The sequence below is a fragment of the Vigna umbellata genome, chromosome 1 (genome assembly GCF_029865625.1).
Source record: "Vigna umbellata cultivar VRB3 chromosome 1, Vumbellata_1.0, whole genome shotgun sequence".
Taxonomy (NCBI): Eukaryota; Viridiplantae; Streptophyta; class Magnoliopsida; order Fabales; family Fabaceae; genus Vigna; species Vigna umbellata.
Genome location: NC_142165.1, coordinates 35,290,036 through 35,297,280, shown reverse-complemented (window position 1 = coordinate 35,297,280; position 7,245 = coordinate 35,290,036).

The following is a 7,245-nucleotide window of genomic DNA, read 5'->3' as shown; positions in this document are numbered from 1 at the left end:
AAATATGAAGAAAAGCATGATTTCAAGCTAGTTTCTACGTGTAAAGGTTGCTTTTAGTATCAAATTTAAGCATAAAAATAGCGGTTTTTCAACCGTTATCACAACCCCAAACTTAAAACTTTGCTTGTCCTCAAGCAAACAAGATGTAACTCAATCTTCCATCAATCCATATAATGGTTCACCACATTCAAAAATCCTTCTTTTAAGACAAGTAAATACTCAATTTAGCTCATCATCAAGACTTCAATCAAGTTGTGCACATGCTTTTAGTGATCACTCAAACACATACTATCCAACAAATGCTATTTTGATGAATGATCAATTAACTAAGCAAAGATGTTCTTATGTTTTCATGGAATCTATCCTCACTAGATAAAGTGTTTCACTCAAACACACAAGTGTATAGGAGATATTCACTCATTCACTCTACTATTACAATATCACATGAATCAACTTTGCGTTTCATTTAACCACAATCAAAAACACTTATCAGCAAGCATCATCACAAGGACTTTTCTATGGCTTATAACGTGGCTGGGCTAACAAGAAAATTGGTTTTTCTAGATCACAAAACCCTTGAGTTAAGAGAAACATATAAACACAATCTTTCTTACTTATTCCCAACTTTCTTTTGCATTGAGCTTTGCTTTTTCTTTTCTTTTCATTCTCTTTTTCTTTTTCTTTTCACATACTTAATTATTAGTTCTTAGCTCAATGCTTTCAATTTCCCTTTCTATTTTCCAACAACCCCAAACTTGAACATTTGTCAATACCACAAAATATTTTCTACTTAACTCAAGGTAAAGCTTTTCAACAAGGGTTTTCAAATCATGTTCAAGGCTAGAGGTTCAAAGGATATAACACATATTGTTCTCTTTTAGTGGGCTCAATTTATGAATTTGGCTAATAGAAGGGTTATCAACAAATGGCCTTGATCATATGATGCAAACAAGCAAGTAATTCAATCATAGAAAACCTGGGCAAAGTCATTCATGCTTTCACAGTAATAGTATTCAACAATAACAACTCTGGAGCTCAAAACCTCACATATAAGCTCATTCACATTCCACATATAACATCCTGCTTAGAATCATAATCACAATCACAACATCTTGCATTTGTTCACAATGCTTGTGAACCACCTGTATAAGCATATAATGTGCACATTCTCAACATCAATCGATATCAAAACATCATCAGGCAATTACTTATCAAACAATAATCATAAGCAAACCATCATAACAAACAAAATTTCCAATTGAGTACATCAAATCCTATTCTAAAAACATAAGTGATTGATAAAACAAATCCTACTCTAGAGCTTTGAAAAACTCAGCCCCATCAATGATGCTCTCTCCCAACCCCAAACTTAGATGGAAAACTAGTGAGAAAGTGAGTGGAAGGGAGATTTTCTAAAGAGGAATGAAAGGAAAAATGTAGAGAACCTTTGGAGAAATGTTTAGGAGTGTGTGTGCAGAGAAGAATCTAAAAATAGAGGCCAAAGCGTGACTTAGGGTATAAAATACCCTAATGTGCTCGGGTTCCGCTAAGGGGCAACCTAAGCCCCTTTTACGATACCACTGCTCAGCGGCAATTTGCCGCTCAGCGGCACTTTCGTGTTGTGCTTTTCTTCTTCCTAGCTTACCCTAGGTGCCTTCTACTCATGCCCCTCACTTGCTCCCTGCAATTAATTTCTCAAATCACTCAAACATTCAATCCCGATCATGCAACTAAAGCAGAATGAAAACAAACAATACAGATAAAATCAATCAACTAGGTTGCCTCCCAGGTAGCGCTTGTTTAACATCACGAGCCTGACCCAAAATCCTCCAGCACCCTTCAGTAGATGCAAATCTTTCTTACCAACACCCATCAGTAGGTGCAAAATTTTCTTACCAACACCCATCAGTAGGTGTTATAAACATAGTATCCTTCAGTAGATACTTAACCACCTAGCATCCTTCAGTAGATGCTATCTCCAACAAAATAGTTACAAAAATAAAGTCCACAAATTAAAAATTACAAAACCAAAATAAAATCAAAAGTTCTTAAATCACTGGGTTGCCTCCCAGCAAGCGCTCTTTTAACGTCATTAGCTTGACCCAAGCTCAAGTTCCTTCTTCTTTTTCTTCTTTCTATTGAACTTCTTCAAAAATTTGATCAAACCAGGAACCTGTTGCAATGTCTCAATCATAGGAACTTTAATCTCCAATTTCTTGAAGATTTCCATAAAGCACTTGAATTTCTTTTCCTTCCTATGATTCTTCTTTAGATGAGGATGTGATTTTTCATATGATTTCTTCTTCTTTCCTCTCATCTTCTTTTTCTTCCTTTTTCTCTCCCTAAATTTTCTCTTTTTCTTTTCTTTTATTTTTTTCTTCCCTTTTCTTTTTCTTTTCAACTTCTTTATTTTCACACAAATTTTCTTTCTCTCTTCTCTCTCAACCACTTCTTTCTCTTTTTCTTCATCTTTATTTCTCTCACTCAATTCTTCTTTTTCTTTTCTCTCTATCTTTTCTCTCTATCTTTTCCTCATCGCCCCCTATTTTTTTCTCATCAAGAATCTTGTCACTTTCAGTGATAATGGCTTGCCCTTCCTCCTTAGGGTTAACTTCAGTATTAACCTCATCATTCAATCTCTAACTAATGTAATGAAGCTGCATCTCCATCCTTTTACATGATTCTTCAATGCTTTTCTGAGTAGCGTAAGAATTTTTCAAAAATTGTTGAAGGGCGTCATCCAAACTTCCTGATAGAAAGGGTTGTTGTTGTTGCTTGTTAAATTGCCCAGTTTGTCCAGCTTGCTCACTTTGTTCCTGACTAATACTTGGGTGTGGTTTCAACCCCTGATTGTAGCTCCCTTGACAGTAGTGATTGGTCATGTAGTTTACATCCTCTACGGCTTCAACTGGAAAGGCACATTGACCATTGATATGGTCACCTCCACACAATTCGCACAACTGGGATTATACCTGTGCAACAGTCTTTAACTCTTGTGGCAATTGTTCAAGTATCTTTGAGAGATTCTCCAATTGTTGAGTTATTAACTTGTTCTGAGCTATCAAGGCATCATTGGATTGCAACTGTAGAACTCATTTTTGTTGAATAGGAGCTCCTCTTTCACTGTTCCACTTATTGTTATTAGTAGTCATATTTTCAATTATTTCTGTGGCTTCCTCTGGAGTCTTCCATTTGATATTTCCTCCAGCTGAGGCGTTAAGCATCATCATGGTTTGTGAACCAAGACCTCCAAGGAAGATTAGGACTACTTCTCCTTCGTTAAATCCATGCGTGGGAGTCTTTCGTAATAGGCTTTTATACCTGTCCCATGCATGCCCCAGTGATTCTTCCATGCCTTGTCTAAATGAAGAGATCTCTTGCTTCCCTTTGTTGATTTTAAAGCTTTGTTGCTGCCATTGTTGTTGTGGTTGGTTCTCAAATTGTCCGGCAGCTTGCCAAAATTGGCTTTGATCCATGCTTGAGTCATGTTCCCACCAGTGGTTGAGATTACTTTGGTAGAATTGAGTGCCCATATAGTTAAATTCTTGACCAAATTGCATTCTGCAAACATTAGGCACAAAACCCTAAAAACAATTGTTAGCACAAAAAGATAGAGAAAAAAAATCAAAGGATATAATTGAAAAGATAAGAAGATAGGAAATAAAAACAGAAAAATAAAAGAAAATAAAATAAAATAAAAACAGAAAATAAAATAAAATCAAATCAAATCAAATCAAATTAAATAAAATCAAATAAAACAAAAACAGAAAAAATAAAAACAGAAAAAATAAAAACAGAAAAATAAAAACAGAAATTCAAAATTAAAGTCAAAGATAATCAATAATCACACAAATTAACTAGTTAAACCACGAGTCCCCGGCAACGGCGCCAAAAACTTGATGGACAAATTTATGATCACCAAAATATGATGTCACAAACTTGTTTAACAATCGGCAAGTATGACCGAATCGTTTCAAGTAATAAACTCGGTAAGACCATGTATCGTTCTCCCAAAGGACTCACGGCCTAGTTTAGTTATGTGATTTGTTGATTAGCTAAGACTTAAGAACAAAATAAGTGGAGTTTAATATGCAAAAGACGAAAATAAACATGTATGCATGAGGTTTTGATCAATTGCAAAAGCAAAAGATAAACACTTTCAATGAAATATATGTATTAATATGTTGTTGGGGGTCAATTTCATCTTATCCACTCTCATATATTTTAGGAATTCAACATTTAAATCATCATTGTTAATGCCACTCTCTAAAGTACCTTTCAAGAAGGCTTCTCCCTAATTACGAGTTCATACAATTCCTAGCATTCCTAATAATTAGTTCATCAAGTGTAGGAGCTTAACGACAACCAATATAATATTGGGAGAGATTCCCCGGATCTAGACTTCCCCGTACGTGCCCGTATCGACAAAACCAATAATCATGCGTCGAATGAGTTAAACAACGCAAGCATTGAGCAAAGAGGAAAAACCCTAACTAATGATGAAAGAAAGCATAAATCTTAGATTAAGATGCAAGCACAAATTCCATATATGAGAGCTTCAAAAGATTACATTGAGTCCCCAACAAACATATAAGGTTTAGTTCACCATATTCATGGTGAACCTAGATGAACAATAATGAAAGAATGAAAAAGATAGAAAAACCCGAGAAAGAGAAGAGGAGAGCTGTCACCATCTCCCAATCTACCCCAAGGGGTGGAAGAGAGAGTGTTTGCTTCGTTTCTGCCAAAGATACCTAACCCTAGGAAACCCTAAAGCTTATATATTATTCGTAAATTACAGAAAATTAGGTCCAAGCCCATAAAAGTGCCGCTCAGCGGTAAAGTACCGCTCAGCGGTAAGTGCGTGAGTCGTTTCTTCCCCTCAGCGGCCATTTTGCCCCTCAGCGGACCTCCCGTAAGCTCCTGATTGCCGCTCAGCGGTAAACTGCCGCTGAGCGGTGACTTCGGCTTCTCCTGTTGCACTTTTTGATGTCTTTTCTGATTTCATCTCTCTCCTTCTTCACTTCTTTCACTAAATTCACCTTAAAACCTGCACAAAAACACTGAAATCAAGCATAAACCTGTCCAACTCTCTTATTTATGAAAATATGAAGAAAAGCATGACTTCAAGCTAGTTTCTACGTGTAAAGGTTGCTTTTAGTATCAAATTTAAGCATAAAAATAACGGTTTTTCAACCGTTATCAAAATGTTATCTCAGCTCCTCACCAATCTGAGTTGTCATCTGTATTCCCCTCTTCTCCCTCATCTTCAGCATCCTCAAATGCATCATCATCATCAGCTTCATCTTCATTCATCTCCATAGTTGAAGCTTCAGGTGCTCCATCTCTATTGCCTTGTACCTGCTCTTCTGGCCAAGCTACCACATTATTAAACCCCTCCATAGTCCACCTGTGTGCTGGAGGTGTATCATACATTCCAACAATCATCTCAGCAGTGGCCACCTACCCTCTATGGATAGACTGTAACTGTGCACCTATAAGAGACATGTACATGTCCCTCATTTGGAAAGGTTCTGCTTCATGTGTCTCAACAGATGCCCGACTCTGTGCTTGCCCTCTTTCTCTGCGAGTACGGCGTGGTAGAACTGGCTGAGCTGCTTCCTCACCTCCACAGTATTGTCTATAATACGCCTCATCAATTACTTTCCTTGCCCTTTCAAAGGGTGGAGCAGAAGTATCCACCCCAGCTATCTTGCAGAGGTGTGTGATTAAAGAAGGATGTCCTAAGGGTGCTTTGTTGTTTGTTGTGTTAGCGCACACCCTTATCTCATCAGCTATTACCTGTCCAATATTGACATTCAAATTTCTGATTGCACAGTAAAGGAGGAGTGCCCTCCTAAGAGTGATGTCTGACACATGAGAACATGGCTGAATGTTGGCATGAGAAAACGCCATCCAATACTTAGTAAGAGGAGTTAAGTCAGTCCTCCTAATGTTCACCACAGAGTCAGTTCTATTCCTCTGGAAATGTCCTCCAGGTACACATAAAAGTCTGTCCACATCATCAAAATCAGCGCCTTCTTCCATACAGAGAGCAAACTGGCACTGCTCTCCAGCCCACACAGTATCCAAGAAGTTGTTGATGGAATCAGGATCATACCTAATAGCATGGCCTTTGACATAACCTAGGTAATTCTCAGCTGGATAATCACCAATCTTTCTTGCATTAGTGTAAAATTCTTTCACCACCGCTATATTGGCAGGTGTAGGGTATCTGACTAGCTTCCCCCAATCATTCCCTAATAATTGCTCTCCAAATTGAGGAGCAAAGTTAGGTATCATTCCAACCTTTCTCTCCATAAGGAGTCTCCTATCTTGGACCACCTTAAAGTGCTTCTAATGTTTGCGAGATAAGAACCTACTAGAATGTGGTTGTTCTAGTTCCTTTTCTTTTCTTTTGGATGCCATGGTCTTCATTCTTTTGCCTGAAGAGGATGTCATTCCTATATCAAACACAGATACAAAACCACAAAACATGTTGTTAATCATTAGTAAAACACAGACAACACCTTATTTCGAAGCTAAACCACTGCTGAGGGTCAAAATCACCCCTCAGCGCCACCAGTGCAGCAATTCAGACCGCAATTCAGCAAAAACAACATGTCTGTCAGAGTGCCGCTCAGCGGCAATTTACCCCTGAGCGGTAACTCTGCAGATTTTTGAAAAATTCATTTTTAACCTGTCCTAACTCCACCCACATGCAATTTTAAGTTTTCTAGATCAAAATCATTCAGTTCAATCGGTTCAAACATCAATTAAATCAACAAATCATGCATAGAAATCAAAACCCCTAAAATTTCATGCTTTAACAATCAAATTCAACTCAAGAACCCTAGAATGAAAAATGCTTGACTTACTTGGGTGGAGATGCTAGATGAATGAAGAATGCTTTCAAGCTATGATGCTCTCTTCCAACCCCAAACTTAGATGGAAATCTAGTGAGAAAGCGAGTGGAGAAGAGATTTTCTTAAAATGGATGAGGGAAAAGTTGTAGAAAAACCTTTGAAAAGGTAAGTAGGAGTGTGTGTGCAGAGAAAAATCTGAAAAGAGAAGCCAATGCGCAGCTTAGGGTATAAAAATACCCTAATGGGCTCGGGTTCCGCTAAGGGGCAACCTAAGCCCAGTCTATGACACTACCGCTCAGTGGTAGTTTGCCGCTCAGTGGTAATTTGCCGCTCAGCGGCACTTTCGGGAAGTGTTCTTCTTCTCCCTAGCTTAACCTAA